This window comes from Excalfactoria chinensis, chromosome 1, assembly GCF_039878825.1.
Source record: "Excalfactoria chinensis isolate bCotChi1 chromosome 1, bCotChi1.hap2, whole genome shotgun sequence".
Taxonomy (NCBI): domain Eukaryota; kingdom Metazoa; phylum Chordata; class Aves; order Galliformes; family Phasianidae; genus Excalfactoria; species Excalfactoria chinensis.
Genome location: NC_092825.1, coordinates 93,496,896 through 93,509,437, shown reverse-complemented (window position 1 = coordinate 93,509,437; position 12,542 = coordinate 93,496,896). Strand labels below are relative to the sequence as shown.

Below are 12,542 nucleotides of genomic sequence, written 5' to 3'. Positions count from 1 at the left end.
GATTTTACCCCTTCATTATCAAAGCAAGAGTAATCTTAAGAAGCCAAATATTTAAAATACATAGGAAAGTAGGAAAAGAAATTTCTCACATCTCTAGTGCTATTTGGTTTACAGTGAGCTGAATCACCCCTATCCCTCTGCTAGCTTTACATCACATGTGAAATATTAGTAAGATGATCAGCAGCATCAAAACTGGATTTGTGTATCTAACATCTAGTGAAACTAATGTCTCTTAGTGAAACCTTCATATTTGTATGTAAATAAAACACTGCAAAATTTGATCAGCTATGAAAGCAGTGCTGTAATTTGATAAACTAATTTCACATAATAAATAAAAGTGAGAAACTTACTTGTGCTTATATGGCCCAGTGAATGGAATTTGTTAAGTTTCTGGATACACAGTTTAATGGATTTTCCCATTAGGCACTGGCAGATAAAAAGAACCAGTAATCAATTATCGCTAAATCTGTGATATTAGGTAGCTGTGAGGCAATTTTCTTTACACACTTTAATCCTTAGAATTAGGACAATATTTTAGAGTTACCTTTTAGGTACCTAATTCCGAATTACAGAAACTATTTTATTTTTTTCAGAATCCTAGAGTCTTAATCATTACTTTTCTGAAGGCTTTTAGGAGCGATGTGAGAAAATGTCGGGTAGTTGTTCACATCTTTTCTCTTACCATCATATTTTTGTGCATTTCTGAAAAGCGTTAAGTAAAGGTCTTTTTGTTTTTTGTTTTTTTTTTTTTGAAAATTTCATTTCATTATAAAATAAGTGTATGATAAAGGCCTTCTGTACACTTGGGTTCCAGTAATCCTTCCTTCGTTTACCCCTCCAACTCTCAGATTTAAAATAAATAAGTAAATAAAAATAACCAGCAACTTAGAACAGAAAAAGCTCTACAGAAAAATATATGGTAGTACTTTGGCATTTAGAGTTCTGCCGGTGTACTGTTTCATCAGCAAAAGTTTCATTCTTTTAATTCATTCTAAAGTAAGAAGTATGTGATTGAACAGTCTGAAGCAACATCCCATGTGCCATTTCAGAAATGTCCACCACATCCATACAGGGTGGTCAGCTGGGCGAGGCAGGCACAACTGCAGAGGCAGCTCTCTAAAACTACCTGAAAGGAGGTTGTAGAATGGTGGGGGTCAGCTTCTTCTCCCAGATAACACTGATAGGTTGAGAGAGGTAATGGCTTTAAGTTGCTCTAGTGCAGGTTCAGGTTGGATGTTAGGAAAAATTTCTTCCCTGATTGGTGAGGCACTGGAACAGGCTGCCCAGGGAGGTGGTGGCATCACTGTCCCTGGAAGTGTTCAAGAAGCATGTAGATGTAACACTGAGTGACATGGTTTAGAGGGCATGATGGTTTTGGGTTGACAGTTGGACTGGGTGATCTTCTCCAACCTTAAAGATTCTAAGGTGTGCAAGATGGTGCTGAGTGCCTGAGCTCAGGCTGCTGTACCCCACCTGTCTTTCCCTTGTCTACAAAGTAAAATGAAAGCAGTTACCTAACCATTAGAACAGAGGGAAAGTATCTTCTCTGTCGTAACCAAAATCAGATAAAATAAATCTGGATTTTCTTGTTAAATAAAATGAATTATATCTTGTTTTTCTTATAAATAGAGAAAAAGAAACAGAAGTGAAAACTTTGATTTATTTGCTTAAGCATGTGTTCCAAGTTAGTGGTTAGGTCAAACCACAGCTTCAGTTTATTAAAACAAATTCTAGTCTATACTGTTGTGTTTTCATTAAAGGTCCTCTTGTTCCTAAGCTAGTATATGAGCGAGTGAGTATATTTGATATAAAAACTCAAGAAACACAGTTAAGTTTACTGACTCAGTTCTACTTGAGTCAGAGCACATAAGATCACATATATCAAAGAAAATTAGAATTGCAAAGTGCAATTAAAATCTTAATCTGTTGTAATAAATAAATAAATAAATAAAATTGCTCAGTACCTGTGTTACCATTAAGGGCAAACACAAGCCACTTTAACTTCTCCTTTTTTGCTGCTTCCTAATGGTCACTTGTAGAATGTTATTCCCTTGCAGTATCAGTGTGGTGCTGACTGCCAGTTCTCCAAGTGTATAGTTTGCATGTACTCTTAGTTTTATCTTAGAACATATTGTTTCAACAACATGGCTTGTGTCATCATGAGAACTGCAGCAAAGGGTTATCCAGATTTTATGATAGCTGGCCAGAAAAATGGTGCTGTGAAACAACGCTGTACTGACAGTAGCTTCTAAACACTGAGTTTAAAAGAGGGCGAGATCCTAAAGTTCTTATTCAATTTGTTCTTGTTGACATTAGGAACATCTTGGTCAAAGAAAAGAGAGAAAAGCAGGAAAATATACACTCTGAAAGGAATAAACACGCTTAGAGTGGTTCCAGCTACAAGCATTTTCTTCTCAAATATTACCCGTGCAATGTCAATGACCCACAAGTAGTAACAGTATTTTCACACTGGCTCTTAGATCTGCTTTCCCGGTACTTCCTGGTGTCATCTTGGAAGCGGTAACTGGAAGCTACTTGTTCTCAGGACATACCTTCACACTATTAGTAACGACACTGACTCATCAGAGTAGCATTCTCAAAAGTGCAGTTTTCATTGTGCGTGTGGGATGAAATTGCAGAAAATTCACAAGTACAGGATGTGTTCTTCTGGGTAAAAGCACATGCCTTTAGGTCTGGTAAAATATGAACAATCGGTGTATGGCAGTCATATCAACTTAGTATATACCACTTTGACACTTCCAGGAAAGGTGTTACAGAGGCTGAAAGCAGTGTTTGTTTCCTGTCAGAAAATATCAGACCCAAAGTGTTAGTTCCTGTTTATGGCCCCAAAATGCACACACGCACCAGAAATGCATATGGGGAAGTAAGCCTAGCCCTAGTTCATGCCTCCAAACAGATACAAGACACTAGAGGCATGGCCGAAACTTACCAGATGCTGCAAGCATATGATTCCGCAATGAGAGCTTATATGGTACAGCTGTCCTTAAACGTTTTGGTAATTGAAAAGACTCTAGCATCTGGTCCCTTGCTTATTACTCTTAGATCAAATGGCCACAATCTGAAGTCTACTTTTAATAAGTGCAGGAAAAAAAGAACTTGAGATGCTAAGAATAACTAAGTCAAATGGTCTGCTTTGAAATGCTTGTAAACATATGACTAAACTCTGTGATGTAAAACAAAAACAAAAACAAAAAAAAACAGAAACAGAAAACAACTCCGGTAGGAAATTAAATAAATGTACGTAAGCATACTAATATCTTTGTCGTGTTAAATGTGGATAGATAAAGTATTGTTTTGTGGTACGTACTTTTGATTTATGTGAAGAGTACATTACTTTTCCCAGCTCGACCCCCAGTGATTGCAGACTTGTGGATGCTATAAACAAAACGAGGCACACCCTATGGTACACCCCACAGAAATCATCACTGTATCGCAGGTTTTCCTCAGATAACAACAGCAGTGTTCCAGTTGATTTCAGTTTGTCCTAGACAGTACCACAGAAAAAAGGGAGACTTTTTCCACTTTCCCACTTCTCATTTATGTATGAACGCTATTCACACAGAGGAGGAAGTTACAATTGCTATTTAATTAGGGAAACCTCCTTTGAGTTCAATTACTGAATAAATAAGAATCATAGCCATTCTTTTATTTTGTGTGCCTATGCAAGCTCTGGAATATTAGGTGATTTAATCCTCTGTGAAGGGACCTTCTGGGTCCGTGGGTAATCTGACATACTACATGAATTGAATTAGGCTGAGTCAAGGATGGAATCTCATTATTGTCTGTGTAAGGCTGACGAACTATTTCAGAGTAAGACTTGGTCTGTAAATGAATTTCTGTAAAGCTAGCTAGCTTTCCAACCGTGTCCCAAGCCTTTCATATCGTGATTGGATGCCATAAAGCAAGGCTTTAATTATTTTGATTGAAAAAGGTACTTTCAGAGCTGTTAGTTCTTTGAGAGGCTGAGAAAAGGAAAATCAAAACAAGAACACCGGTAGCTCACCCAAGCTCTTCAAAGCACTTTCTGTAATTTAAAAATAGGTTAGCATTACCATAAAAATGTTTGGGAATCATGTAGTGGCGTTTTCATTTTTCTTTTTGCAAATAACATGTTTCTTGTTGCTGCATGGCACGGACCTACGTGCTTTATTTTATCAAAACAAAGCTTCATTACTGGAACTGTAGCTTTGCTCAGCATTTTAAATGCACTGTTGTAACCGTCAAAGCGATAGAATAAAAAGTTGGGGGTAATCAACTATTTATTTGACAGTCACGTGGATTATTTTTGGTACTGCACAAGTGCAATAGCTACAATTCGCTTTGGTTTTGATAGAACTCAGAGATCAGAAACATGCATTTCAGTCTTGAGATGTCCAGTTAGCAATCGGAAAGAGTGAACACATTTGTATGTGTGCATGATTGTAGACATTTATATATGTAAGCAGTCCGCTGATATTACCAAATGCGAATTTATGCTTCACAAAGGGTGGTAAGAGCTCTACAGAAACTGCTCGCAATTTTGGGAAATGAGTTCTAATGGAATATGTATTTCTTCCAACGCCGATCCAAAAGCAGTATGTGTTCTCCTGTCATAACTGCCCTTCTGTTTACAGAGAACCTTCTAGCACAGAATTCCACTCAAAGATAATGATCCTTTTTCTGATGTCTCTAACAGAGTCAAGTTTTTGGCCCCGCCCCAGCTAGTAGGTAGGCAGATGCATCAGTAGATGCACATCTTTGATGCTTGGAGAGTGAGCGGGTGCTTAAGTTTGGTAGAAGACTGCACAGGCAGAACCAACACAAACACAATGGTACTTTCAAAGCTCTGAGAGACTGATTCCACTGCATGCGGCCGTATTGCCTTTTCTTGTACAGAGTATTTATTTCCTAACCCGTTTGAATCCTTATAAGTCAGGTAAATAAGAGCAAGGGGCACAACTGAGTGCGACAGGAATATTAACTGTTGGTGGTAACCTGCTAAATTCATGCGTTACAATGTTTAATACAACCACGGTTCATTGAAATGTATAGAAACTTAATTCCTCAGCTACCTTTATTTCATCTACTCAAAAGTATCTTCAATATTTCACATGGACATTTTTTTCTGTTGCTTGTTCAAGATGCTTCCTTTTGTAGGTCTCTCGTCTGTGCAACGTTCCCTAAGGTTAAGAATGAAAGAGGTCTCTACTACAGACATTCTTGATTGAAACAGCAGCTAAATTGCTGCAGTAATGAGAAAATTTCCTTTCCCCAAGATAATTCAGCCGCTTAACAGTGAAACATTTTTTGAGATAAAGATTTTTAGAGGAATAAAAAATGAAAGATCATTTCTTTACAAACAGAATTTCTTAATGAGGCTCCCGTGGAAAGGAACAGCAGAACTAGTTGTTTTACTGGCAGCATGGTCGGGTGATATGGTGAGACATTCTCCCAGAGAAAAAGAGGCCGTTGTGTATTAAATGTGACACACAGTAGCTTTAGCAAACGCTGCTGCTTTTCTGAAAAAAAAAGAAAAAAAAAAGTGGTTAAAAACACATGATGATGAAGTTAACCTAAATCTTTCATTGGCTTAAAAAAATAGGTCAAGTAATACATTACTAGCTCTGCTGTAAGCGCATACACAATCCGTGCATTCCAAAGGAAAGGGGGTTTTCTCCACATTCCTACATGCACTTCAGCCACGGTATCTGTGAGCTCAAGCATTTGGCTTTTCACAAACAGGACTCCCGTTTGCTTTCCTTAAGCAGAAACTCATACATTCTTTTGTGATATCAGCCTGCTACTAAACCATGCTTGGGTACGCCACTTATTATACATGAGTTTCAGAACCAAAATATTGGCATACGTTAGTACAGATATCATCGCGCAGCGTAGAACTGATTTGTAAACAAATGTTTCTCCTTCTTGCGATCCTTAACTTCTAGGAGAAGTGTCACGAAGTGTTCTGCACACTGTTTGAGAAATGCTTTACACAGCGTCACGGCTCTCTTTAAACACAGGCTCTGCTCTGTCCATGGATGATGTGGCTGAGGTCACGCACTTTCTGTAGTTTTCCTAAGCAGACAGTCTGGTGTGTATCTACTGACTCTTCGACTCTTCTTTGATGGGAAAGGAGTCTACAGAAAACCTTGACCACTAACAGACTCATAAGGCACTTTCTCATAGCACAGGTTGCCTTCAGTCCTGCGTGGATGCCCCGAGCCAAGATGGAGGACTGTCTCTCTTTGGAGGCCCTGTCCCATGTTGTTCTCCCGTCGCTTACTGGGGCGTGGGTCACCTCCATGTTTTCACAGGCTGCCGCACCCCTCATTCTCAACACCTGGCAACAGAGGAGAGGCTGCTTCCATCTGCCTGAAGCCCCTGGCAGCAGAGAAGTGCAGGCCGTGGACTGAGGTGCGCGCTTGGAGCTGCGAGGGCCAAGCCGGGGGTCAGCGGGGCCGGGGGCAGGAGAGGAAAAAAAGTTTTTCATTAGAAGGTCTGAAACAGAAGCTCTAAAGCGGTAACCACAGGAAACCTCCCCACGCTTAATGAGCGGGGGGGGGGGGAAGAGAAAGAAAAAAAAGCTGTTATTTCGAAGCTGTTTTTATTAAATATAGGTCCTGCGGTGAGTTCGCTCCCGGGGCTTCGCGAGCTGCCCCGCAGCGGGAGGGCGGCTGACGGCCACCTGCCCGCCCCAGCGTCCGGGAGCGAGAAGGGTTAAGGAACTTGGCGGAGGAGATGAATGGCGAAGGGGGAGGAGGGAGGAGGAGGGGCCGGGCTGCGCCGCGCCGGGCGAGGTGGAAGGCGGGGAGGATCGCGGCTGCGGGTTAGGCTTTGAAAGTCAGCCTCACAGGCATTGCAGCAGAGCCCCGAATCGCGGAGGGGAGCGGCGCAGAGCTCGGCTCGCTGTGTACGTGTTGCGGGGAGAGGGCGCGGGGAGGCTCGGTGCGTCTTCTAGTCGGGGACGGGGGGGCTCCGAGCTCGGAGCCGCCGCACTCCGCGCTGCCGGAGCCCCGCTCGCCGCGGTGAGGCGAGGCCGGCGGGTGAGCGCGGCGGGCGGGGACGGGCCGCGCGGGGCGGCGCGGCGCTGCGCTGCCGGGCGGCGGCGGGGAACAATGCCGGGGTGAGCCGGGCGCGGGGTGGTCGCGGCGGGGAGCGCTTCCGGTGGGGCGGGCTGGAAGTTACCCGGCCGCGGGGCTCGGCGAGCCGGAGGGGCGGAAAAGTTAGCGGCGTTTAGCGCGGGGCCGGCCGCAGCGCCGCTCTCCGCTCCTTCTCCCCTCGGCGTGGATTATTTCGGGAGTCGCGGCTGGCTGCGCAGCGCCCGCGGGGTCGGGAGGCGCCGCCCGGGGCAGCGCCGGGACGCGGCCTCGCTGCCCGGCCGCCCGATGGCCGCCGCCTCCCGGCACCGTGGTGAGGCCGCGCTGCCCCCGCTGCCCCGGTACGGCCGCTGCGCGCTCCACCTCCACCTGCGGGCGCGCAGCTCCCTGCCCGCCGCCCCGGGGCTGCGTGCTCAGCGCCGGCGCTCTCGCGGCCCCGCGGGGACGTCGCCGTTCCCCTTTCCAGACCAAAGGTTACCGTGCGGGCGTGCGTTGTTGTCCCCGAAGCCCTTTAAAGGTGATTTCTCCCTGCGGAACGCGCTGTTGGAGACTGCTCTGTGTAAGTGTCAGCGGGTAATTAACTTGGAACGGAGCGAAAGCTAGGGAAACGTGGTGTCGGAGCGTGGACGGAATATGAGAAAGCTTCCTCAGTGCACACAGCCTTGTGTCTGTGCCGCATGTCTGTTTATTATAGGCTCTCAATTTAAGAAGAGTTAAGCTAAAATGCTTGACACGTGTTGAAGATGTTGGAAGGGAAAATAATAATAATAATAAAGCAGCGCGATTCCCGTCTTTGGCGGTGCGGTGATGTTGGAGAAGGTGACGTGGAAGTTGTTCTCTTCTGCCTCATCTGTCTGCAATCCAGGAGCTGGGCTGCCCTGGGTTTCCTTCGGAGGGAGCTGGGCGCAGCGCTGGGTGCTCGCTGCCGCTGAGCGGAATTTAACTGAGTCATGGCACGGTGCGTGTTCAGAGGTGCTGTACCGCTCGGTTTAACGGAGAGGGCAGATGTGGTCTGCGAGACGCAGGGAGGCTCCTTGGAGAGCTGAGGCGTTCCGAGGGGAGCAGCAGACCCACACCGACCTGAGGAACGCTGCCAGAGGCCCTGTGATACGGGCTTACCCGGCTAGGAGCGCTTGTGGCTTAGAGCTGATCCGATGGCATCTGAGTAATTGCTGCTCCGCGGGTAGCAGGAGCAGGCTTCTCGGAGAGCAGGAGTTCTCAGTCAGAGCTGCGTTCGAGCAGGTCTCTGGCTCGTGCTGTTGGGACAGCTGTCTTCCCGAGCTTGTGGCTGAGGAGGTCTGCCCTGTTGCGTTATCAGCACTTGTATGGCCTGAGATAGCCTCCAGAATAAGGCAGCGGGGGCTTTTTTGTGTGTGTGCTTTAAATCTGTAGATAAATGGGTGTATGTTTTTGTCAGCAGGAAGGAAGAAGTAACAAGTAGGTACTTGTTAGCCTTAGCTGCGTGTTTTAGGCAGGGCTGGAAGCTGACCTCCTGTTGGACTGCCCTGAAGCTCTGAGCTATCTAACCAGGGAGATCCTGGCGGTGGCTTTTTTGTTTACCATGTGCGTGCACGGAGTAAAGGAGCTGTCAAATGCCAAACTGTGCTGCATTATTATTATTTACTTAAATAACTTAAGTGTGTGTCCCCTCCTTCCCCCTTCCAAGTGGTTATGGGATAAAAAAAAAAATCAAATGAGACATGCCTTCCTATTTGCTCCACGTTTCTGCTTCTAAAGCCACAGGTATGCTAAACACAGCTGGAGAGCAGAAATAACCAATGTTTATTATAGTCATAGAAAATACGTTGATAAAGAGTTGAAAGTGAACTGATGTTTTTTAATTGTAAACAGGTGACTGATAAGCGTTGGTGATATCACCTTTGATGGTCGATAGTCTGCTGTGCGTAGGATGAGTTCTGTAACATGAAAGACATTGAAGACTTTATATTTTTTAAGACTAATTCACTAAAGGTTGTGGAGCTCAGATGTGGGTTAGCCTACTGGTAGGTATTTGCTTGTAGCTGTTACTTAACGTTGGATTGTTTTTTAAGTCATTGATAAAAGCTTGTTTGCTTGTGTTAAAGCTTATAGCTTGTTTTTTTTTCCCCTCCTTTTTCTTTTTCCCTGTATTTGAACATTGGCAAAAGGTTTCTGCAGTGCCAGCTGTATTATTGTTAGCCAGGAGAGCACTGTTAATTTTACTGGTGACAGTGCAGGACACACTAAAAGATAAACTATGCCTTGCATTGTGTGGAGCACATGTATAAACTTGCCCAGGGCAAAGCTGGGGAGTTGCATTTCCCGCAGTCAGCTGTCTTACTCAACCCTTGTGCTCCACACCTCATTGCAGGGCTATCATGGAGAGGGCTCTAAGACTGTAATGTCTCGTTAATTTTAGAATAGCTCTTACGGACTGGCCTGAACCTTAGAATCAATTGGTCTGTGCTTTCATTTCTGGATGTGAACATATAAGGAATGCAGAGAGTTACTGAGGAGAACACTGAGTGTGGGAACCCCAACCCTCAGAGCAGGGTTTGGACACATGGGAGTGGTGGCCAGTTGGCCACACATGGGGACCTGAGGGACTCTTCCCAGCCACTTGGTGACAGGCTGAGTGCTTGACCAGGTTACAGGTGATAGGTGGGATAAATATCGTATGGATGTAAAAACAGGATAAATACTCCTTGGGGAAGAGAAGTGTGAATTTTGAAGTATAGATCATTACTGCTCAGCAGGGGTTTAATGACAGGCAAGTGGAAAGAAAGATAATGTAGGTAGGGAATGAAGTCTAAACAGGAGGGAAATTTGCAGGAGAATATGCAGAAATGGATTTAAAAAAATAAATAAATAAACTTGTCAATCTTTCTGAACCATCTTAAACCAGAGATAAAAGGGTAATGTTAATAGCATTTGTGGTTTGCTCTCATCCTGCTAACAGGCCAGCTGATAAGAGCACTAACCACCTATGTTGGTTTGCCCACAGCACGTGTGAGGGAAGTATTTTAAGTGTGATGCGTCTTTTGGGCATTATGGCGTTAGGGCTTTAATAGTTAGATTAGAAAATGATGTGCTGATGATGGTGAGCAGTGTTTTAAGTGGACATCTGTGATCACACAAACTTTCTTGAGTTCTTTAGCGGGATGATATGCCTGAAGGGAAATTGGAAGATTTCTTTTTTGCTAGAGATATATGCGTACATTTCAGTGTTTCTGGATTGTTTGTTTCAAATACACTTAGGAATGTGACTAGACCTATATACCATTTGGAAGACTTAATTTTTATAATTTGTTTGGCTATCTGTTGCAGGTCCCTTGACTTGATGGTTAAAAGCAAATGGGAGCTGAGTCTCCTGCATATCTGCACATGGAATGGGAAGCAGCAGTTGTTAGCCATCTTATTTTGAGTCAGATTCTCTCCTGATGTGCTCTTGTACTGAAATTGTTACTGGAACTCACTACTCCTTACTTACCTGCCTGGAGAGGAGTTCTGTTTTCACACAGTTCATTTCTAAATATCATTGTCTTTAGTAGAGAACAACCTAGCTTATGGGCAAAATCACATTAAAAGTAACATATTATCTGTTAGTTATGGTTTGGTAAGAGGTTGAGTATACCATGCAGAAAACCAGTGTTGAGAGAGTACTTTGGATGGCATGTTCTTTCTGTTCGTGAGAAGGTAACACAGTAGATCAAATAGATGCTAGACGTGAAATGTATTTGAGCCTTGACTGCACCTGTTGTTCAGAAACAAAGAAGAGAATATATAATTGGCCCCAGAAGAACATTTAATGAATTTCTGTCTTGTGTGGCACAAGAAGTATGTAACAATGCAGGAAAACAGTATTTCTGTCCTTTGGGCCTATCCCAGGTGGTTGTCCTGTACTGATTATTAATGTAATTGCATATCACACTTTCCACAACTTACGGTGTTCTTGGTTGTTACTCTATGCCCTATTATAAAGTATGCAGTCCAAGTCATCCAATAGTTAAATTTTTGGGAATGATATTCTAGCAAAGCGTTTCTCAAATGTCATTGAAGGAATGACATTTTCCCCCAGAAATAACAAATTCTTTTGCTTTTTTTTTTTTTCTCTGAACACTTACCAACTTTGTAGTAAGGTGGAACAGTACAAAAAGATTGCTTAATGCTGTCCTAAAGGATATTCTGTGTATACATTGAACCTTGATGGCAATACTGTGATGCTCTTGTTTCTGTTTTGTTTCTAATTTATTTATTTACTTATTTATTTGTCTTGTTCTTCATTAGGTATAAATCATTTTTCTCCTAGAAAAAAAGAGTACTTACATGAAACCACTTGTCAGTGGCGAAAAGCAATTTTTCCCCCCCTACATCTGTGGTATAGAACAAATACTGAAGTGGCCTATTCTTCTGAAGGGGATTTGAGAATATGGGAAAAATACATATATTACTTCTTTCTACTCTAGGGAAGTTCTGCTCATACTTCTGTTTGTTTTGAATGCATTGATAGCTTAATACTTTTTTTTTTTTTCCTAATTTGATCAGTATTTTGTAGCTTGCTACTGCGCTCTGGTGCAAGTTGGCTTATTTTGTGATGTATTTAGGAAAAGAATCTGAAATAGTCTCTGTTTGTAGTATTTCAGGGTATTTACTTTTCAGCGTAATGGATCCACTGCTTTTGTTAGATCTTGACGTTGGTTGTAGCCCAGCATGCTTCTGTTACCTTTCACTGACCTGGTATCTTTGAATAGGTCTTCTTTTTTGGATGATGACCTTTCTATCAACACCTGTATCTTTTTTCCCAGGTAGCACATCACAGTGGCCAGTTAGATGTTGTCTCTAAGCTGGCTTTAGCCCAAGTGGCTTTGTAGAACAGGGCAGTGCTGTGAGCTGCTTGTGAAACTCTTATCTCCCTCTCTATCCCACAGCCCTGGTAGCCACTTGCGGGAGTCCTCCATGCTGGAGAAGTTTGACATTTAAAAGTTTTGTGTATTTTTGTCTGTGGACTTTGTGAGAACAGAGGCTAATGGTGAGGAAAAGAGAGCTCTTCCCTGTGCCTAAGGAGCGAAGGAGAAAGCTTGAAACTGGGAAGAGTTCTGTTTTTGTTTTGTTTGTATTTGATTATAGTGAAATTTGACTCATTACGCTTGTTGAATATGCTTCGCAGGGTGGTAAATTGGTGACAGAGAATTTAATGTGAGCATTGTTCTTGTGACAAGCCTCATTTAAGGTTAAGTAGTACAAATAGCAATGACCTGGCCTACCCATAAGTTTTTTATCTTTTAGCACAAGTTACAGGCAGTGGAGAAATACTGAGAAAAACATTTAAGGTGGTACCTGTGGTGGTTAACAGGTTCGAAGGTGAATATTCTGTAGTATTTCATTCCTAAATGTTAAAAGAAAGTTATGCATTTTTACTTGCTTTAGTTTTTTCTAACAAATTTTGGGAGGCTGCATTCCACTGTT

The 12,542-nt window shown here is 43.2% G+C and overlaps 1 protein-coding gene across 4 annotated transcripts in view; it reads left to right on the top strand.

Moving 5' to 3' along the window:
* Positions 1 to 6,780: 6,780 nt before the first annotated feature.
* The window catches only part of NRIP1 (nuclear receptor interacting protein 1), a 65,863-nt gene continuing 60,101 nt past the window's right edge, over positions 6,781 to 12,542 (top strand). Inside the window, exon 1 of one of the 4 annotated variants that reach the window (XM_072341032.1) lies at positions 6,781 to 6,910. The gene's annotated coding sequence lies outside the window, so the exon portion shown is untranslated. The other 3 variants (XM_072341006.1, XM_072341021.1, XM_072341012.1) reach the window with 3 other exon arrangements.